Source organism: Rhinatrema bivittatum, chromosome 2, assembly GCF_901001135.1.
Source record: "Rhinatrema bivittatum chromosome 2, aRhiBiv1.1, whole genome shotgun sequence".
Lineage (NCBI taxonomy): Eukaryota > Metazoa > Chordata > Amphibia > Gymnophiona > Rhinatrematidae > Rhinatrema > Rhinatrema bivittatum.
The window spans coordinates 235,501,205-235,523,771 of NC_042616.1; the positions used below are offsets into that span (position 1 = coordinate 235,501,205).

The following is a 22,567-nucleotide window of genomic DNA, read 5'->3' on the forward strand; positions in this document are numbered from 1 at the left end:
AGTTTTTATATGATCTACTAGATGACTCCCTGTCACCACACAAAACTGAATGTAAGAATGCAATAATTCTATGTCTGCCTTAAAATATTTTTATTTTATTGTTTGCATACTCAATATCTTATTAGATTCTACCCAAATTCAATGTTAGCCAGCCAGAGAAAGCTGATGAAACCAAACTTTCTGAAAGAATCTACTAAATTAAATTCACTTTCTGTAACATTTCTCCACAACTTTAATTCCTCATCAGTCTGCTTATACCTTTCAAACAACAACAAATCATGTAAACCAGTTCTCCTCCCTGTGTCCCTGCACATACAAATCGCCTGGAGCTTTACATACCTCCCACCTTCTCTTTACCTGCCAACACAGTTAATTCTCCAGCTCCCAGTGCCCTTTCAAGGGCTGAAACTGCCATAACAATTGTAAGTCAGACCCTGATCACTGCAATGTGTTACACCATGGCAGAAATCAGACAAAAATAAAAAAACAGATTTCAAACTACACTTTTCCAAAACTTTCTTTTTTTTATGTTCCTCTAATAATCCCTCAGCCTCACAAGCAGGGCAAGGGCTTACAACCACGAACTACTCAGTGCTGTTTTTAAACCACTTTGTATTGGTTTTTTTTCAGTACAAAATTATTAACAAATATACAGACAAATAAACCAAAATCACTCTTAATAAGTTCTCATTAAGTATAATAATCTACAAATGGGTGTCCCCAAAGTAGATCAAAATAAATAGTGCAATTTTATTTACAATTGGCCAAAGAAAATCTTTTACTTACTTAACTAGAAAATTAAACTTGCAAATTAATTATATAGGCAGCTCTGTCATCCCCTGGGGGGCACTCCCTCTTCTGTCTTCCAGGTACTACTTTTTCAATAAACAGTCATCCAGAAATCTGTTCCTGGGAATTACTAGGCAATAAACAAAACTTCAGACAAAAGCCATTTAAAGTCCGAGTAGCAGCAGCATTAGATCTGACCCTGGCCAGCAGATTCAGAAGTAAGACTGCACAATAGATAGCTGCAGCCATCAGGTCCCATCTGGGGTGCCATAATGTTAAGCACAACCTACGCTTATATATCCAGGGATACAAGAACACTTAGATTTTTGTAGAAAGCATAATTTTTTTATTGATCAATATAAGTATTCTTTGGAGATGCTGATGCCATGTCTCTGACAAACAGACCACAATCATCTCATTGCATTGAGGAAGTGATCCTTCTTTTATAGATAACACAATATTGTAGAAGATTCTAGTGTGCGTGACTGCTTAGAGAATAATTTACATTGGTTGTCATGTCAACAGCATGATGAGATCATCCCTAGCTACCCCTGAGTATTTCTACAAGGTGGGGCCCATTTACCATCACTCTTTAGGTAGTCCTTTGTTCTGTTAAAATCTTGCTGGTCAGGGGAATTAACACATCTGTGGCTGTGTTTATAGAAACCCCTGAAGTATAGCCTGAAGTTCCCACCATTGGCTTCTGCTTTTATGACCCTATATTTAGGCATCATAGGTGGATCCAGCTTGACTGCCTGTCCAGATGTCCTAGGAACTGTACAAGTCATTCTCAATAAGTCACTTAGAGTTCATACAGCTAAGGCAGGCTAATAAAACCGAGGATTCTGGGTAATTTTCCTTTCTCCATGTTGGTTTTCTGTTCAGTCAAACTCATCAGACCATATTTCTCCTGTGCTCCATGAGCTTCACTGGCTCCCAGTTTAATGGAGAATTTCCAATAAGGTTGCAATGTTGGTACATAAACTATTGGTATCTCATTCATGTCCTTGGGTGAATGCGCTTTTGTGTATCTATAATCTATCATGTGCATTGCATTCCTCACAGAGAGGCCTCTTAGAAGTGCCTTCTATATGACATGCTTGCTTGGAGGAGATACAAGAGTGTGCCATTTTGGTGGCCACTCCAGTGCTATGGAATCACCTGCCTTATAATATGTGGGTATCGGATTGTAGCAAATCTTTTAAAGCAATGTTGAAAGCTTTTATGTTTGGTGTAGCACAGAGATGGTGAACTCAAGCCCTCGAATCCCACAAACAGGCCAGGTTTTCAGGATTTCTACAATGAATATGCATGAGAAAGATTTGCAAGCACTTGATTGTGAAATTGTGATTTTTAAGTGATAGAATCAGTTGATGATGTTATACCCAGTAGTAGTTGAGAACTCTTTGGTTATTGTTTGTTTTGTTTGTTTTCTGTGTTGTTATTATTTATTATGTATATTTATTTTGTTCACCACCCAGGACTTAGGTATGGGCAGTTTATTTAAATTTTAAATAAATACCAAATACTTTTGTACCTGTTGTCGCTACCAGCCCTTAATTTTCCAAGTCAAAGTCTTTGAAAATCCACTTGCATGTCCACAAGTACAATCTCCTCATGCAATTTTAAAAGTACCCCTTGTAAACTGTATGGATCACATGCTGCAGCTCATTGCTTGACTAATAGCTTAAACAGGCACAGCATAGTCCAGCATTACCACTAAGGCTGCCAAACTGCCAGTCTCCCCCAGCTAATCTACCTGAAACCAGTTAAAGTGCAGGGGCCACCATGACTACTACTTCTAGTTTGTCTTGCCAGCTTTTGTAGCAATCCATGTTTTTTCCCATACCACTCTAACATGCCACTAAATCTAATGTGTGATGGGAGGGTGAGAGATAGCAGAAACAGTGGATTTGCAGTTTAGTGTTTTTCCTTTTGTGTTTCTAGGCTAACACTATCTCCATCAGAATCCTCACCCTGGTCTGGGGATCAGAGCAGGGCATCCCTTCTTCCCCCCTATACCCTGACTTCCAGGAGGGTCAGTTTATATACTCCTAGATATTCATGAAAGGCCCTGAGAAGTATGAGAGTCCAGGAGATCAGTTTTTGACCTTCTTCAATTGTCATCCTATAATGGGGTTGCCAACTGGCTCCAGGTTTTCAGGACAAGTTGATCGAGTCTTAGTTTAATCCCTTTGAAGGCTGGGACTTATAGTCTTGATTTTTCTAGGGAATGCAATAGGGAAATCTGGAGCCAGCTGGCAACCCTATCCTATAAGCATTTTCTCTTACATGTGTGTAAGCGTCCATTATGGTGACTTGAGTTTGAATATGGTTTCATGGTAAATGTTTGTCTCTCTGGCATGTTGGTAGAACAAGTGTTAGGTAATGGTGATGATAAGTACCTTGTTCATTTTTCACATATATAAGCAATCACGGCCCACAAGGTGACTATGACATTCTTGGCAGGAAACTGCAGTGGTTTGCTCATTGTACTTGATGTTCCCAGGTGGTCTTTCATCCACATCATCAAGAGACATAATCCTGCTTAGATTTTAAGGTCTTATAAGTTCAGGCTCATCCAGGATGTTGTTTCTAAAGAAGTGTTGTATAGTGGTCTCTCATTTTCACATACCATAGTGATGTGCATTTGTTTAAAACAAATGACTTATTTGCGACAAATATACTATATTCATTTGATTTGTTTGCCCCAAAAATGTATAAGCAAGTCCCATGAATGAAACATATGTCATTTGTTTTATTTGTTTACTTTTCCCCATTGAAAAGCATTGGCTGCATTAAAAAGATAGAGTCTGAGGTTGGGCAGGTGATGTGGAGGTTTCCATACAACCAGCCCTGATGCCTATGGCTTATGTATGAGGTCAGAGGAGAGCCAGGATCTGTTGTCAAGGAAACCAGACTGACAAAGCAAGGGAACATATCAGAGGGAAGCATTTTTCTAAATCAGTGAATCAGTACATTTTCCATCCTTCTTATTGTATTCCATGACTGTTTCAGTTTGCAGTTGGATTCTCTCACTTGTGAAGGATACATCTGCTTTGTTGTTGTGTTTGAATTCTGTATTTACTACAGTCTTCTCTATCAACAGTACTTTGGTTCAAGATTAGAGACATTCCATCTGTTCAAATTCTGTTAGCTAGTAGCTGCTGTCATACTGTATTAATTTGCACAGGTTTTACTTTTTTTTTAACATCTTACTGTCACTGACATAGAGGAAGGTTAGTGTTTTCCATCATCCCCTTCTTCTCTTTTGGGGGGAAGGTACTGCAGGCTGCCTACCTGGCAGTGTATCTTTCTGAAGCAATTTATTAAATGTTAAACCTGTTGATAACCAGTGTAGTAGCAGTGCTGTAGCTGAACTTTTCCACAGTATCCCACATATAGAGATGGTTTTAACTCTCTTTGTCTGGTTCTGTGTCTGTTAGAAACATCAGTGCATCCACAAAGAGTTCAGTAGGTCTGTGCTAGTTACCACCACAGGTGCAGCCATCCACTTTGTGGATTAATTTATTTTGTTACTGCATTTAAATTACTAGTGCACTCACTGCACTGCTCTTTTTCCAGTAGGGTTCACTGCTAACACACATGTACAGCATTATACCATTCTTTGCTTTTTCTGTTTGTGTGCATCTGCGTGCACTGTAGTCAGCAGAGCAAAATACTGAAAGTTGTTCTACTGTAGTGTATTGTCTCTCTGTGTTGTTCCAACCTACACACAGAAGGATCACTGCATTAGTCACACTAGTATCATTAGTGTGCCCCACATCAATCCACCAAATTTTCAGAAATAAAGATTAATTGACAATATCTTTTGTCCAGAACTGCAGTAAAAAAAACATAAAATAAAATCCATCATGTCAGGCAAAGGATGTGGGAAGCCTGCAGTTGTTGGTAGGGAATTTGCTAGTCAGACAACAGTGAGTCCCTCAACTAAGATAAAGAGGGATTTTTTCAAATCCCATACTTCAGTAGGAGAGACAGGCATATCAAGCTGCAAGAAGCTGCAATTTGGGTAGGATATGCCAATTGTTCCATCAGTGTCTCAGCCAGATCCTGCTATCTCAGAGGAGAGGGAAAGGGAAGGCACTAGCAGTACTAACAGCAGCAGAGTTCAACCACTAGTGCCTATAGAAGTACAAGTACAAGTGGGGAAACCATGACTTGAACAAACATTTAGTGCAACAAAGGCTATAAGATCAGTTTTGTCATCATCTTCTGATTCAGAGCTTGATGAATCTCCTTTCAAAGGATTTCCTGAAGCAGAGATGAACATAAGAACATAAGAAAATGCCATACTGGGTCAGACCAAGGGTCCATCAAGCCCAGCATCCTGTTTCCAACAGTGGCCAATCCAGGCCATAAGAACCTGGCAAGTACCCAAAAAATAAGTCTATTCCATGTTACCATTGCTAATGGCAGTGGCTATTCTTTAAGTGAACTTAATAGCAGGTAATGGACTTCTCCTCCAAGAACTTATCCAATCCTTTTTTAAACACAGCTATACTAACTGCACTAACCACATCCTCTGGCAACAAATTCCAGAGTTTAATTGTGCGTTGAGTAAAAAAGAACTTTCTCTGATTAGTTTTAAATGTGCCCCAAGCTAACTTCATGGAGTGCCCCCTAGTTTTTCTACTATCCGAAAGAGTAAATAACCGATTCACATCTACCCGTTCTAGACCTCTCATAATTTTATTTATTTATTTATTTATTATTTTTATATACCAACATTCATCTCAATTGAGATATCACACCGGTTTACATTCAGGTACTGTAGGTATTTCTCTATCCCCAGAGGGCTTACAATCTAAGTTTTGTGTAATTTTAAACACCTCTATCATATCCCCCCTCAGTCGTCTCTTCTCCAAGCTGAAAAGTCCTAACCTCTTTAATCTTTCCTCATAGGGGAGTTGTTCCATTCCCCTTATCATTTTGGTAGCCCTTCTCTGTACCTTCTCCATCGCAATTATTTCTTTTTTGAGATGCGGCGACCAGAATTGTACACGGTATTCAAGGTGCGGTCTCACCATGGAGCGATAAGAGGCATTATGACATTTTCCGTTTTATTCACCATTCCCTTTCTAATTCCCAACATTCTGTTTGCTTTTTTGACTGCCGCAGCACACTGTACCGAAGATTTCAATGTGTTTTCCACTATGACACCTAGATCTCTTTCTTGGGTTGTAGCACTTAATATGGAACCCAACATTGTGTAATTATAGAATGGGTTATTTTTCCCTATATGCATCACCTTGCACTTATCCACATTAAATTTCATCTGCCATTTGGATGCCCAATTTTCCAGTCTCACAAGGTCTTCCTGCAATTCATCACAATCTGCCTGTGATTTAACTACTCTGAACAATTTTGTGTCATCTGCAAATTTGATTATCTCACTCGTCGTATTTCTTTCCAGATCATTTATAAATATATTGAAAAGTAAGGGTCCCAATACAGATCCCTGAGGCACTCCACTGTCCACTCCCTTCCACTGAGAAAATTGCCCATTTAATCCTACTCTCTGTTTCCTGTCTTTTAGCCAGTTTGCAGTCCACGAAAGGACATTGCCACCTATCCCATGACGTTTTACTTTTCCTAGAAGCCTCTCATGAGGAACTTTGTCAAATGCCTTCTGAAAATCCAAGTATACTATATCTACTGGTTCACCTTTATCCACATGTTTATTAACTCCTTCAAAAAAGTGAAGCAGATTTGTGAGGCAGCCATGCTGACTTTGTTCCATTAAACCATGTCTTTCTATATGTTCTGTGATTTTGATGTTTAGAACACTTTCCACTATTTTTCCTGGCACTGAAGTCAGGCTAACCGGTCTGTAGTTTCCCGAATCACCCCTGGAGCCCTTTTTAAATATTGGGGTTACATTTGCTATCCTCCAGTCTTCAGGTACAATGGATGATTTTAATGATAAGTTACAAATTTTTACTAATAGGTCTGAAATTTCATTTTTTAGTTCCTTCAGAACTCTGGGGTGTATACCATCCGGTCCAGGTGATTTACTACTCTTCAGTTTGTCAATCAGATTACCACATCTTCTAGGTTCACCGTGATTTGATTCAGTCCATCTGAATCATTACCCATGAAAACCTTCTCCATTACGGGTACCTCCCCAACATTCTCTTCAGTAAACACCGAAGCAAAGAAATCATTTAATCTTTCCACGATGACCTTATCTTTTCTAAGTGCCCCTTTAACCTCTCGATCATCTAACGGTCCAACTGACTCCCTCACAGGTTTTCTGCTTCGGATATATTTTAAAAAAGTTTTTACTGTGAGTTTTTGCCTCTACAGCCAACTTCTTTTCAAATTCTCTCTTAGCCTGTCTTATCAATGTCTTACATTTAACTTGCCAATGTTTATGCTTTATCCTATTTTCTTCTGTTGGATCCTTCTTCCAATTTTTTAATGAAGATCTTTTGGCTAAAATAGCTTCTTTCACCTCCCCTTTTAACCATTCGGTAATCGTTTTGCCTTCTTTCCACCTTTCTTAATGTGTGGAATACATCTGGACTGTGCTTCTAGAATGGTATTTTTTAACAATGACCACGCCTCTTGGACATTTTTTACTTTTGTAGCTGCTCCTTTCAGTTTTTTTCTAACAATTTTTCTCATTTTAACAAAGTTTCCCTTTTGAAAGTTTAGCACGAGAGCCTTGGATTTGCACACTGTTCCTTTTCCAGTCATTAAATCAAATTTGATCATATTATGATCACTATTGCCAAGCGGCCCCACCACCGTTACCTCTCTCACCAAGTCCTGTGCTCCACTGAGAATTAGATCTAAAATTGCTCCCTCTCTCGTCGGTTCCTGAACCAATTGCTCCATAAAGCTATCATTTATTCCATCCAGGAACGTTATCTCTCTAGCGTGACCCGATGATACATTTACCCAGTCTGTATTGGGGTAATTGAAGTCTGCAACCAAACAAGACCCGAAGCAAAATCCTTGCACATAAGCAAGTATCCAACAACAATGGTGCAGGGACAAATCTTCTATTCCACAGTATTTTCAGTGTTTTAAATATTTATTAATTTTCAGACAACTATATGTGGCAACTCTAGAGGTAAATCAAGGTAAATTTGTACAGGTCCCCCGACACGGTCCCGTGTTTCACGGTGGCTGCATCGGGAGGGACCGCAAGTATAATAATAATCCTTTAAAGAGCTGTCATGGAGCGCTCCATCAATTGGACCACACTTCTATAACCACATTGATGCTGCTGTCCAGGCCCGCGATGCCAGATTAAGGGCTGAAAAGGTTTGCAATGCTGTGTCCCCAACACCGGCAGTAAGACCACACTACAACAATCACACTGCTGCTACCTCCATAGCCTGAAAAGCCAAGCCAAGGGCCACAAAACTTCAATGCAGAGTCCTGCTGTGCCTCAACACTGCCAGTTGGGTCACATTACAATAAGCTCCCTGCTGCTCCTGTCCAGGCCTGAGATTCAAGATCGAGGGCTGGAAGAGATGCAAAGCTGAGTCCTGCTATATCCCCAAAACTGCCAGTTGGACTATACTTCCCCCCACACTGATGCTCCTGTTCAGGCCTGAGAATCAAGATCGAGGGCTGGAAGTGATGCAATGTTGTGTTCTGCTGTGTCCCCCAACACTGCCAGTTGAGCATACTTCAACAACCATACTGCTGCTGCCTCCACGGCCTGGAAGGCCAATTCACAAGCCACAAAACATCAATGCTGAGTCCTGCTGTGTCTCCAACACCGTCAGTTGGGCCACACTACAACCACTACACAGCTGATCCTGTCCAGGCCTGAGATGCAAGATCGAGGGCTAGAAGAGATGCAATACTGTGTCCTGCTGTGTCCTCAACATCACCAGATGGGCATACTTCAACAACCATACTGCTGCTGCCCTATCGGCCCAAAAAGCCAATCCAAGGGACATAATACACGAATGCTGAGTCCTGCTGTGTATATAAAAACATCACAGCAGCCAACATTCACTGACTCTCTCTGCCTGCCTCCTGACTTGTCCCCATCCACCAAACAGGGGTATGAATCAGCTTACTTCCTCCTGACACGCTCCCAGGAAAAACACTGGAGCCTGACATTAACTGACAGCACAACCAGTAGCAGCCTTTTACTTCCATACCCCAATGTCAACAACAGAGGGGTCTATCAGCTGATCCAGCAGCAGCCTTAGACTAAAGTATACCTACAACAACAGAGCAGGGGTCAGTTCCAGCAGCAGCCTTACACTGCTATACAACTCACACCATCCTTGGTCTGCCTGCCTTCTTCCAAGCACAACTGCAGGGTCATGACTCCACCAAGTTCCTCTGCATGCTCAAGCCATTTCTGAGGCATGGCTCCGCTGAGTTCCTCTGCCTCATTTTCCCTAAAATCTACCTCTGAGATATGACAACGCTGAGCTCCTCTGCCTCCTTTCCCCAGATGCCACCACTGAGGCATGTCTCTACTGACTTCCCCTGCCTGCTTCACCCCAAACAGTTTTTGAGGAGAAGTAGGCAGGGGAAGACAGTGGAGTCATGACTGAGTGTTGGTGTTTGCCAAATACCACCACTGATGCATAACTTCAGACTTCCCCCGCCTGCTTTACCCTAAATAGTTGTTGAGGAAAAGTAGGCAAGGGGAAACATGAGTGTTATGCCTCAGTGGTGGTGTAAATACTGCCAGTGAGGCCTGAATCACCTATCTAGCTCTGCCAGCTTCACTTCATCAACGTTTTGGAGTGGAATCAGGCTTCAGTGATGGTGTTTGCCAAATATCACAACTGAGGCCTAACTCTAGACTTCCCCTGCCTGCTTTCTCCTAAACAGTTGCTGAGGAGAAGCAGGCAGGGGAAGTCAGTGAAATAAGGCCTCAGTTGTGGTGTTGCCAAATACCACCACTACTGAATTTCCCTGCCTGCTTCAGGGGAGGTCAGAGAATCATACCTCAGTATGGTGTTTGACAATTATCACAAGGGCATGATTCCACTGAGATCCTCGAACTCTTCTACTAAAAACCAAAACTTAAGAAAAACTTATCCTTTGTTTTCCTGGGTTCCTCCAACCATAACCATTGAGGCCTGTCACTTACAGGTACGGCAAGCCATGTTCCAACCCTTGCCAATGAGGCCTGTCACAGCTGCGGTATAATCATGTTCCAAACATTACCAATGAGGCCTGTCATTTACAGCTATGGCATGCCAAAATCCAACCATTAACCCTGAGGTCTGTCACTTAAAGATATGGCATGCCATGTTCCAACCATTACCACTGAGGCCCTAGCCATAGATTGCATTATAAACTTACTGACACACTCCTCAGGATTTTAAGACCATTCTTCACATATGGTATTCAACTTCTTGATATTTCTTGTTCTTGCCACAACTATCCATTCTTTTACACACTTGTGTGGTGCCCACTTCATGAACCATAACTGATTTCATGTCCCATTAGCAGTTGCTCTGTAGTGCGCATTTGGGTACCTACCTAGTATCTAGCTATGATGCGTGTAGCTTATTCTGTGATACAAAGGTATCCTACTGGACTGGTAGATCAGCCAGATGCAGCCTTACTTTGACAGGAAGAGTCATCCACCCTCTCTATGGTTTTCTGTTTGCTCCAACTGAATGACTGGTATCTCCCATGCCACTCTGCTTTAATGCTATGCCCCTCATCCTAAACTTTCAAATTCTTGAGCCTCTTGGCCTTGCTGCCATGCTCAGATTTTCCACCTTGGGATTCTTCACTTCTTTCTGCCGCTGTACCTTCCTGGCATACTCCAGCTCCTACACTTTGAGGACTTCTTGCTAATCTGGGGTGCTGCTGTGCACCTCTCTACCATGCTTTTGAATTCTTTATCTTGATACCACTCTTTCTGATTCTTGGTCCCTTTATCTGTACCTTGCAATTTTTTCTGCCACAATTTCTGTTTCATTCCCCCTTCATGTTGCCTTAGGGTCCTGTTGCCACTTTAGGTGCCACTTTGCTTCTTGTGATGCCATCAACTGTTCATGACTCTGTTGCTGGGCTGGCATCCTCTTTCTAAACCTTGAGGTGTTCTTCCTTCTCTCACTGATTCTTTGCTTCACTTACATTGCATTAGAGAACTCCTGCCAATCTTGTAATCCTCGTACCACTTTGCAGATCCTTAGGCTACGTTATGCCACTTTTTTGATGCCATTTGCTATTTTCTAAAGTACCATGAGGCTCTTTCCCCTTCTTGGTGATTTATTCTCCCAAGTTACATTACAATCAATATAAAATTCACTATTCTAGAGCTTAGTATACATTGTAATAATTCTCCCATATGTTTTAATGGAAAATGAATGGAACTAATAAAACGAATAAACAAAAAAATGTTTTTGTATTGAAACTAATGAAACGAATATGGGTCCAAGGAAATGAATGAACATACAAATACAAATTTTTTGTTCTGCATGTCCTTATATCATGCTTCAAATTGTTATATGCTGCCCATTAGTGTGTGTCTGGCGCTATGCCCATTCTATGTCTATTTTGCTTCATAAGAAAAGCATGTGCTATCTTTTGTTGAATTACATTCTTTTTTTTTCTGTAGGTTTTACCTTTCTATTTTCTTTGTTATATGTATATCTGTTTATACCTTTGTTTTCTTTTTTTAATTATTTTTTGTTAGGCATTTTTTTTCAGGGCAGAAAGAACAAGCAGCTGCTTCTTTAAAGGGCCTATTTTCTTTACTTCAGGATCTCCTACAGAGAATAAATAGATGTATGTACTAGTGTCCACCCTGGAGTAGAAGAATGTCTTCTTTTGATGTGGATCTTAACATGCTGCTGAATGTTTTGCTTTCCAATTAGTAGGTCCGGTTTCGTCTATTCAGCATCCTTTCTTTGTTTCCTTTTTTTCTCTTTTAGATTTATCATCATTTTCTGGTCCTCCTGAGATTGTGTAGGAAGGGAAGTAAGACTCCCATCCTACCCAAGAAATGATGAGAGGGACCCTCCAGCTCCCCATGGATTCTGCATCACCAGAGGGGACAACTGTAAAACATTTTTTTTAAGTCATGATGGGGGGCGCTAGTGAGTCAAATCCAAAGTGGCCACATAATCCCTCCGCCTCTCCCTCTTCCGTGCATATAATGAGGTCCATATTCTTCCACTATGCAGCTCGGAAAGTTATCAGGATAAACTTATCTGGCTAACTTAGTTTAGATGTTCAACAGCACAATCCACGGTCATTTCTGCCCTTGTCACAGCTATTTAAAAAGGACACCATTTTCCTGTACAGCTGTACAAGAAAAACTGTAGAGATGTGCTTCGTTTTTATCTGCCAGGTCAGGCTTCGGGTTGGGGGACCCATGAAAAACTTCATTTTCCAATGGGTCATTTTTTTTTTCTTGGCAATTTTTGCTGAAGTAAAACCCACCCAAACCCTTCAAATTTACTTAAATACAACCCCCCCCCCACATCCCGACCCCCCCCCAAGACTTACTAAAAGCCCTGGTAGTCCAGCGGGGTCTAGGAAGTGATCTCTCCCTCTCAGGCCTTCGGCTGCCAGTAAACAAAATAGCGCCGGTGGCCCTTTGCCCTTACCATGTGACAGGGGCTACTGGTGCCATTGGTCAGCCCCTGTCACATGGAAGGAGCAATGGATGCCCCGCACCATTTTCTAAGGTAAGGGCAAAGGGTCACTGGCACCATTTTGCTTACTGGCATCCAAAGGCCCGAGAGTGGGAGATCGTTCCTGGGACCCCCACTGGACCACCAGGGACTTTAGGAAAGTTTTGGGGGGGGTTGTAATAAAGTAAATTTGAAGGGTTAGAGTGGGTTTGGGGTTTTATTTTTAATAAATGTGTCCCTCCCCCCCATGCTAACCCAAAAAATGATTTTCCCCGAAATTTCGGGGAAAACCCGATCGTTTTTCGGGTCCTCCAATCCATGCTGAATTGGACAATTTTGTTGAAATTTTCCAATTCGGCAAAAACGAATACACATCTCAAAAAAATTGTGACTAGGGATCCCTCCTGAAATTTCTCCTGCCAGGAGAGTACCCCAAAGAAGCATTAAGGAGGGGTTGGAGGAGTCAGGAAGGCCCTGGCTGGGCTTGGCTCAGCCCAGCCTAGTAGGCCAGGCCCTGGACTCTTGGCAGGGTTGGAGGGTCAGAGGGGTCTGGCGCAGCCCCATGATTGCCTGCACGCACATGTTATAAAATTGGGCATACATGTGCACGCGCCGGGTAGAAAGCGCACTTGTATTGCACGTGCGCTTCTTTTAAAATCTACCCCATTATATATATATGAGAAAGGATGTGAAAATAACACAAAAGTGGAAAAGAGGGGCATGTATGGAGTGTTAGGCTGTTTGTGTAAGATAATGTTTCTCAATCTTTTTTGGTGCCAGGGGCTAGTTTGCTGATTCCTCAGCTGACATGGATGAGATGACTGGTAGATCTGGGGAAGAAATCCTCGCTCCATTTTGTGACTGAACAGCACTGAAGGTCCCCTCCGTGGCAGACGCAGAGGGAAGGAAACACATTCCCCCCTCCTTAAGGAGTCCCCTAATGTTTTAATTGCAAGAATTATGACAAAGGAGCTGTGCTTCTTGCACCCAGAGCAGGGACAAGAAAAAAACCATGCTTCCTCATTGCGGGACTATACATAATACTTATATTGGTAGAAGTGGGGGTATATGCTACCTCTTTAAGGGGCCTGATGGTTGCAGTGTCCTTCATGGCTGCATAGCTAACAAACCATTTCATTTTTTCTTGTTTATTGACAGAGGCGGAGTTGGGACAGTTTGAGGCTCATCTGAGTACCATGAGGCTCTTTCCCATTCTGTCACTGTACCCACCAGCAGCGTCAGCATCATCACGCACTATGCAGCCATGTGGAGCCTTGATTTAAGGGCAGCAGAGAATGCCCCGCTCCTAGCTGCAGGTGACCGGGTGGGAGCCAGTACTGGTGCAGTTGCAGCACAGCTCTGATTTCTCCTGCTATGACTGTCACTCCAAGGAGCAGTAGAAATGCTGCTGGGGATGGCTGCTGGCCCATGGTTGAGAAACGTTGGTGTAAAATGCAGGACCTGGCAAACCACTTTTCAAAAGACAAGTGCTCTGATCTACTGCAGAGAAAGTGGCCCTTTAAAAACCACTGCAGCCCCACCCCAAAGGACCAGGGTGAATCAGCTCCTGGGTGTTTTTAACTCCTCTTGTCAGTGGCAAAGCAGAACTAATGTACCACAATTCAAACAAACCTCCAGGAGTGGACATTTCAGATTAAAAGGTATGTGTTGTTGAATGTTTTGTACTGCAAAGCCGAATGCTGAGAAGGACCTCACAGAAATGCTGAGCAATGCACCCTGCTTCAAAACTTCCCACAGTGCTCTCTTCTGCTACAGTACAATTCTTTATGTGCGAACTGGAAGCCTTCTAGACAGAAAGCACCTTGCTGCCAAAGTTGCCAATGAACAAGTTCTGTGGGGAAACTTATGTAGAGAAAGTAACCCCCTAGCATGCCAATGAGCAGCCAGTCTTTGCAGCACACCAGTGCCCTGCTGCTTTGCCTTTTACCACAGGGCACAGCATAGACCTGCAGAGTGAAAAGCTGGAAGAATTCAATTTCAAACTCAATTTTTGGTTACATTCCAAAACATCAATTCACTATTAATTAAAGACTGCTTGTATCCTAGGAATTCCATAAAATATGCCAGGGTTCTAATCTGAGAGGCACGAAGCAGACTGTAAACACTTACTGGTGTGCATCCAAGAAAAGATAGAAAAAAAAAAATTGCGTTGCGATAGCAAAAAAAAAAAATATGATGGCATATTTCCGCACTCTAAACATATCACTGTGACAGCAAAATAGCAATTCTTTATGCCAATTGTTTTCCCTGGGCTAGTTCTATAAATCTATGAGTGAAATTACATCTCCATACACACTCATACTTGCAAAGGAATATTTCATACACATAAGATGTAGCAGTAATTTCAATTAGTTTTCATGTTGAAATGATGCAATAAATCTGTCCACATTTGGGCAGGGAAACTGATAGCAGAAGTACAAATTAATAAGTCTAACTAAACACTAAAAGCACAATATTTAATCAACCATTTGATTCTTATTGTTTTGTGCATTATTCAGCAAGAACCAATTGAATAAAGCAGAATTGTGCCATACAACATTTTTCCTTCTTCATGAAAACATACAGTAAAATGCACATTGTTAACCAGGGAACACTAAGCTGAGACAAGTATAGACTCAATTCACCCATACGGAAGCTGAAATGGAGGCTCTTGAGAATAGTTAATCATGAGATATTTTAAATGCTATTCTGCAACTGGTAAAGTTGGTCTTGGAGGCTGAACAGCAGCAATTAGGCTGATCATGAGCCCTTTGGGCCAGACTGGGCTCAGAGCTCCCGATTCTGCCGAACGTTTTATTGACTTCACTAGGATATGTATTAGGATCATTATGTCATATCTTTTCAGACATGCAAAATCACTCTGATAGGAAAGAAGTAGATGAAGCACACAGAGTATGCTCAATAAACGACAACAGTGAGAATTAGAAGGAAGAACTGAATTAATCCTGCCTCATTTAGAAACTCTTGCAATACGTATTCACCACAGCTCCATAGAATATAAGGGAAAGAAAAGCAGCAATCAGATACATATAGAAAAGCAGTTTTACAGTGGTATAAAACAATGGCAATGCTATATCAGGCAACAGAGCTTCAATACATCTGGCATATAAGGATAGTATGCATATCTACTAGGGATGAGAATCGTTTTTCAACGATTAAAATTATCGTCCGATAATGTTAATATCGTCTTAAATCATTATAGAACACAATACAATAGAAATTCTAACGATTTATCGTTAAAAATCGTTAAATCGTGTTAGTGCACGCTAATGGGAGTTAGTGCGCACTAACTCGAGTTAGTGCGCACTAACAGAAAATGATACAAATTGACACTTTCCAGGTCAGTAAAGGTCAGTTAGGAATGAATATGTGTTCCTATTGGCTGGCTGCCCTCTTATCTATTGATGTTAACCAGGTTCCCACTGAGGTGATGGTTGGGGGGATGGGAAATGGAAATGGAAACTCAGGAACACTAACAGAAAATGATACAAATTATTGACACTTTCCAGGTCAGTAAAGGTCAGTTAGGAATGAATATGTATTCCTATTGGCTGGCTGCCCTCTTATCTATTGATGTTACCAAGGTTCCAACTGAGGTGATGGTTGGGGGGATGGGAATGGAAACTGTTGGTAGTTGACAAAAAAAGTAATGTGATCAGTCAATATGACTAGAACCTGTGCCCCATTCCTGATACCAGGGGTGTTGTGATCTTCCTGCACTCAGTGCCCTATCCCTGATACCAGTCTGAGACAGTTCCCTCCCTGCATTACTAGTGAGAGGCTGGCTTCACAGACAGGGGGGAGCTGCCTGACCCTCACTCCTGACTTCCCCCATGTCCCAGCCAGTGAATGGTGTGTGGGTGAGGGGGGGGGGGGAGGATGGTGAAGTCTGAGACAGCTCCCTCCCTGCATTACTAGTGAGAGGCTGGCTTCACAGACAGGGGGGAGCTGCCTGACCCTCACTCCTGACTTCCCCCATGTCCCAGTCAGTGAATGGTGTGTGGGTGAGGGGGGGGGGGAGGATGGTTTAGTCTGAGACAGCTCCCTCCCTGCATTACTAGTGAGAGGCTGGCTTCACAGACAGGGGGGAGCTGCCTGACCCTCACGCCTAACTTCCCCCATGTCCCAGCTAGTGAATGGTGTGTGGGTGAGGGGGGGGGGGGGGCAGGATGGTGAAGTCTGAGACAGCTCCCTCCCTGCATTACTAGTGAGAGGCTGGCTTCACAGACAGGGGGGAGCTGCCTGACCCTCACTCCTGACTTCCCCCATGTCCCAGTCAGTGAATGGTGTGTGGGTGAGGGGGGGGGGAGGATGGTTTAGTCTGAGACAGCTCCCTCCCTGCATTACTAGTGAGAGGCTGGCTTCACAGACAGGGGGGAGCTGCCTGACCCTCACGCCTAACTTCCCCCATGTCCCAGCCAGTGAATGGTGTGTGGGTGAGGGGGGGGGAGGATGGTGAAGTCTGAGACAGCTCCCTCCCTGCATTACTAGTGAGAGGCTGGCTTCACAGACAGGGGGGGAGCTGCCTGACCCTCACTCCTGACATCCCCCATGTCCCAGCTAGTGAATGGTGTGTGGGTGAGGGGGGGGGGGCAGGATGGTGAAGTCTGAGACAGCTCCCTCCCTGCATTACTAGTGAGAGGCTGACTTCACAGACAGGGGGGAGCTGCCTGACCCTCACTCCTGACTTCCCCCATGTCCCAGTCAGTGAATGGTGTGTGGGTGAGGGGGGGGGGGGGGAGGATGGTTTAGTCTGAGACAGCTCCCTCCCTGCATTACTAGTGAGAGGCTGGCTTCACAGACAGGGGGGAGCTGCCTGACCCTCACGCCTGACTTCCCCCATGTCCCAGCCAGTGAATGATGTGTGGGTGAGGGGGGGGGGGGGAGGATGGTGAAGTCTGAGACAGCTCCCTCCCTGCATTACTAGTGAGAGGCTGGCTTCACAGACAGGGGGGGAGCTGCCTGACCCTCACTCCTGACATCCCCCATGTCCCAGCTAGTGAATGGTGTGTGGGTGAGGGGGGGGGGGAGGATGGTGAAGTCTGAGACAGCTCCCTCCCTGCATTACTAGTGAGAGGCTGGCTTCACAGACAGGGGGGAGCTCCCTGACCCTCACTCCTGACTTCCCCCATTTCCCAGCCAGTGAATGGTGTGTGGGTGAGGGGGGGGGGGGAGGATGGTGAAGTCTGAGACAGCTCCCTCCCTGCATTACTAGTGAGAGGCTGGCTTCACAGACAGGGGGGAGCTCCCTGACCCTCACTCCTGACTTCCCCCATTTCCCAGCCAGTGAATGGTGTGTGGGTGAGGGGGGGGGGGAGGATGGTGAAGTCTGAGACAGCTCCCTCCCTGCATTACTAGTGAGAGGCTGGCTTCACAGACAGGGGGGAGCTGCCTGACACTCACTCCTGACTTCCCCCATGTCCCAGCCAGTGAATAGTGTGTGGGTGGAGGGGGGGGGGGGGAGGATGGTGAAGTCTGAGACAGCTCCCTCCCTGCATTACTAGTGAGAGGCTGGCTTCGCAGACAGGGGGGAGCTGCCTGACCCTCACTCCTGACTTCCCCCATTTCCCAGCCAGTGAATGGTGTGTGGGTGAGGGGGGGGGGGCAGGATGGTGAAGTCTGAGACAGCTCCCTCCCTGCATTACTAGTGAGAGGCTGACTTCACAGACAGGGGGGAGCTGCCTGACCCTCACTCCTGACTTCCCCCATGTCCCAGTCAGTGAATGGTGTGTGGGTGAGGGGGGGGGGGGAGGATGGTTTAGTCTGAGACAGCTCCCTCCCTGCATTACTAGTGAGAGGCTGGCTTCACAGACAGGGGGGAGCTGCCTGACCCTCACGCCTGACTTCCCCCATGTCCCAGCCAGTGAATGATGTGTGGGTGAGGGGGGGGGGGGGAGGATGGTGAAGTCTGAGACAGCTCCCTCCCTGCATTACTAGTGAGAGGCTGGCTTCACAGACAGGGGGGGAGCTGCCTGACCCTCACTCCTGACTTCCCCCATTTCCCAGCCAGTGAATGGTGTGTGGGTGAGGGGGGGGGGGGGGAGGATGGTGAAGTCTGAGACAGCTCCCTCCCTGCATTACTAGTGAGAGGCTGGCTTCACAGACAGGGGGGAGCTGCCTGACACTCACTCCTGACTTCCCCCATGTCCCAGCCAGTGAATAGTGTGTGGGTGAGGGGGGGGGGAGGATGGTGAAGTCTGAGACAGCTCCCTCCCTGCATTACTAGTGATAGGCTGGCTTCACAGACAGAGGGGAGCTGCCTAACCCTCACTCCTGACTTCCCCCATGTCCCAGCCAGTGAATGGTGTGTGGGTGAGGGGGGGGGGGGGGGAGGATGGTGAAGTCTGAGACAGCTCCCTCCCTGCATTACTAGTGAGAGGCTGGCTTCACAGACAGGGGGGAGCTGCCTGACCCTCACTCCTCCGGGGTATTGTGATATTCCTGCACACAGTGCCCTATCCCTGATACCAGGGGTGTTGTGATCTTCCTGCATGCAGTGCCCTATCCCTATTAATACCAGGAGTGTTGGGATCTTCCTGCATGCAGTACCCTATCCCTAATACCAGGGGTGTTGTGATCTTCCTGCACACAGTGCCCTATTCCTGATACCAGGAGTGTTGTGATCTTCCTGCATGCAGTGCCCTATCCCTGATACCGGGATGTGTGCAAGAAGATCACAACACCCCCGGTATCAGGAATAGGGCACTGTGTGCAGGAAGATCACAACACCCCTGGTATTAGGGATAGGGCACTGTGTGCAGGAAGATCACAACACTCCTGGTATTAATAGGGATTGGGCACTGTGTACATGAAGATCACAACACCCCTGGTGCCAGGGTTAGGGCACTGTGTGCAAGAAGATCACAACACTCCTGGTATTAATAGGGATAGGGCACTGTGTGGAGGAAGATCACAACACCCCTGGTGCCAGGGTTAGGGCACTGTGTGCAGGAAGATCACAACACTCCTGGTATTAATAGGGATAGGGCACTGTGTGCAGGAAGATCACAACACCCCTGGTGCCAGGGTTAGGGCACTGTGTGCAGGAAGATCACAACACTCCTGGTATTAATAGGGATAGGGCACTGTGTGCAGGAAGATCACAATACCCCTGGTATCAGGGTTAGGGCACAAGTTCTAGTCACATTGACTGATCACATTACTTGTTTTGTCAAGCTACCAACTGTTTCCATTTCCCATCCCCCATATACTGTCAGTGGGAACCTTGGTAACATGAATAAATAAGAGGGCAGCCAATAGGAATACATATTCATTCCTAAACTGACCTTAACTGACCTGAAAAGTGTCAAATTGTATCATTTTCAGTTAGTGCGCACTAACTCCCAGTTAGTGCGCACTAATCGGAAAAAACGATTTTTAACGATTTTTTAACTAAAAAATCGTGCCTAACACGATTTTCTTGCCCTGCCACACGATTTCTATCGTTAAGACGATATGGAAAATGATTTACATCCCTAATATCTACTACTGTTAACATTAGTTTACTGTTTCACAACTGCAAAGAAAAGTATGTACTGTTCACTTGGTTTTTACTGTTGTTTAACTACTAAGTTATACATACGCTGTAAACCGTTAACTACTAATTATACATAATCTGTAAACCGTTATGATGGCTCTACCGAATGACGGTATAAAAAACTCAATAAATAAATAAATAAATAAATAAATAAATAAACGTACAGAAACATATTTCATATCTGAATAATGTTTGTTCTGATTCATTGACTGACAGGTGCCTTGCCTTTGGACGTACACCATTGCAGCAAGCACCCCTTTTCCTTTCACCCACAGGCTAATATTCAGCACTGCTTTCATAGCCACAGCCCTCACAACACCCTACAACACTTCAACAACATATAATGCAAGGGGCAATGGAACCTTATCTGTCACCCAACAGCACTTCATCTCTGCACCATGTGGCCTGCACAGTACAAGCAGAGCCTTCCCAGGGTACAGAGTCTTCATAGATCTCATGCCTGTCTAAACCTTGGACAATGGTTTACCATATCCGTCACCCACACATCGAAGTGACCTACATGATAGCACTGGTCATCTACAACTTTCACTCCTCTAAACAGGGAAATCTGTCAGCAGACAGGAAAGTGACTTTTTGATGGGAAAAGGAACGGACACATCTAGATAAAGAAGAGTGACTTAGTATTCATTCCCCTTGGTCCTTTACCGCTGTTTTGTTTTGTTTTTTGAGCGGGGGACATTTTGATATGTTTTGCTGTAGTTGGTTTTTTTTTTTTTTTTTGTTTGTTTGTTTTTTTGTAGGGAGGGTTAGGTTTCTGAGAAAGAGCACAGTATGCTTTTCAGCTGTGCCAAGGAAACACATATAGACATGCTCCCTTTAAATGCTTATCATACACTGCTGTAGTGGAGGTGCTAAACACTATAAAAACACCAGCATCATATGCTCAACTGCTTTGGCTCATTGCCTGACTAAGGGCCTCATTGACTAAGCATCTTTCCATAGACACAGAATGGGAGGACAGCCTTAGTAAATCAGGCCCTAAGTGAGGACTGCAGCTCCAGCCAGAGCCACTTCCCACTGCCACAAAAGCAGCCCTAACACTATTTCCCAGGATGCTCTTTGCAGACCAATGTTGGCTCCCCTCTGACAGACCTTGATGGATCCTTCTGCCAGCTCTGGGAAGTTTTAATGTCTTCTCTTACATCAAAGTATATTTGAAGTAGAGGGGGTTTTGTCCAGAGTTATATGTGCTGTCAGGATGGAAGAGACCAGCAGTACTGTTTTGCCCTTGCTTGACTGGTAAGTGAAGAATGATTTTTTTTTTTTTCCTTGTGATTTTCTGACTGACTCAAAACCCATGGCGATCCTACCACTGCTCTAGTTGTTGGGGTAGGGGTGGGGCGCAGAACCTATCACCCCAGATTCTAGATAAACCACGTCACTGACCTTTAGGGTGCTCCAATGGCTTCAGGAGGGCCCTGAGGGTACGAGAGGCCAGAGAATCATGTGTGGTTCCCATTATTTTACTTTCCATGTTTTCCTGCCTAGAATGGCTGCATATGTGGCTTAAAGAGTATTTATCTTATGGTGTGCCCATCTCTCTGGCATGCTGGTGAGCAGGTGCTGTGTTTTGTTGTGAGCGTCACATAAGAGTTTATTCACTAAAGTGTGCTAAGAGCATGCGGTAATGCATGTTTTTATTATGCTTGAATGCAGCACTCTAATGTGGCTTTATTTCTTTTAGCAAAAAGCACATTAAAGCGATGCAATAACATTCAATAAAAGCATGCATTCACCTAGGCCTTTAACACAAACATTTTTATAATCTAGAAGTACAGTAAAGTTGTGCCTTAACAGTGGCATTAAAACAGATGTTTGTGTAATTAGATCTGCATTACATTTAAATGAGATGATTAGCATAATTTTGTACACGAAACAGCTCATTTACATTTAAATGCAAAAATCCACATTTACGGGAAAAAACACATTACTATTAACACAAATGCATTAACATGTTTTAACAAGAGAAAAGGTTGCTTTAGCTTATGTTCAATGATACTACATTAAAGCTGCCATTCTCCTACAAGGGGACTTCAAAGGGACACTCCATAAAAAACTGCTGAATTGGAGCTCATCATAAACTTAACACCATCACCTCAGGTCTGAACAGAGAGAATGGTTTCATGGCACAGTACATGTGTCAATGGACTTAACTATTCTCTCATCGTGTCTTTTCTTACCTCCGTTGTCAATTGGCTATGCTATAATCCCATTAACACTCCCTTTCAACACTCTGCCCTGCTGTATTCAGTGCATTCTCTTTGTCCTGCACTCACCCCCCCCCCCCCCCCCCACACACACACACATACACATCTTCATCTGTATTTATCCAGTCCACCTCCTGCACTACACTTCATGCATCTGAAGAAGTAACTCTGGTCCTTGAAAGCTCATGACTCAATATATTGGTTAGTTTATAGGGTATCACCCACTCTGTCATTCTTGCATGCATTCTATATTAGGGATGTGAATCGTTTTTCGACGATTAAAATTATCGTCCGATAATTTTAATATCGTCTTAAACCGTTATGGAACACAATACAATAGAGATTCTAACGATTTATCGTTATAAATCGTTAGAATCGTGAGCCGG

The 22,567-nt window shown here is 44.0% G+C and overlaps 1 protein-coding gene across 3 annotated transcripts in view; it reads right to left on the reverse strand.

Moving 5' to 3' along the window:
• The window catches only part of ZNF385D (zinc finger protein 385D), a 931,570-nt gene that overhangs the window by 697,335 nt on the left and 211,668 nt on the right, over positions 1-22,567 (reverse strand). The window lies entirely within an intron of this gene.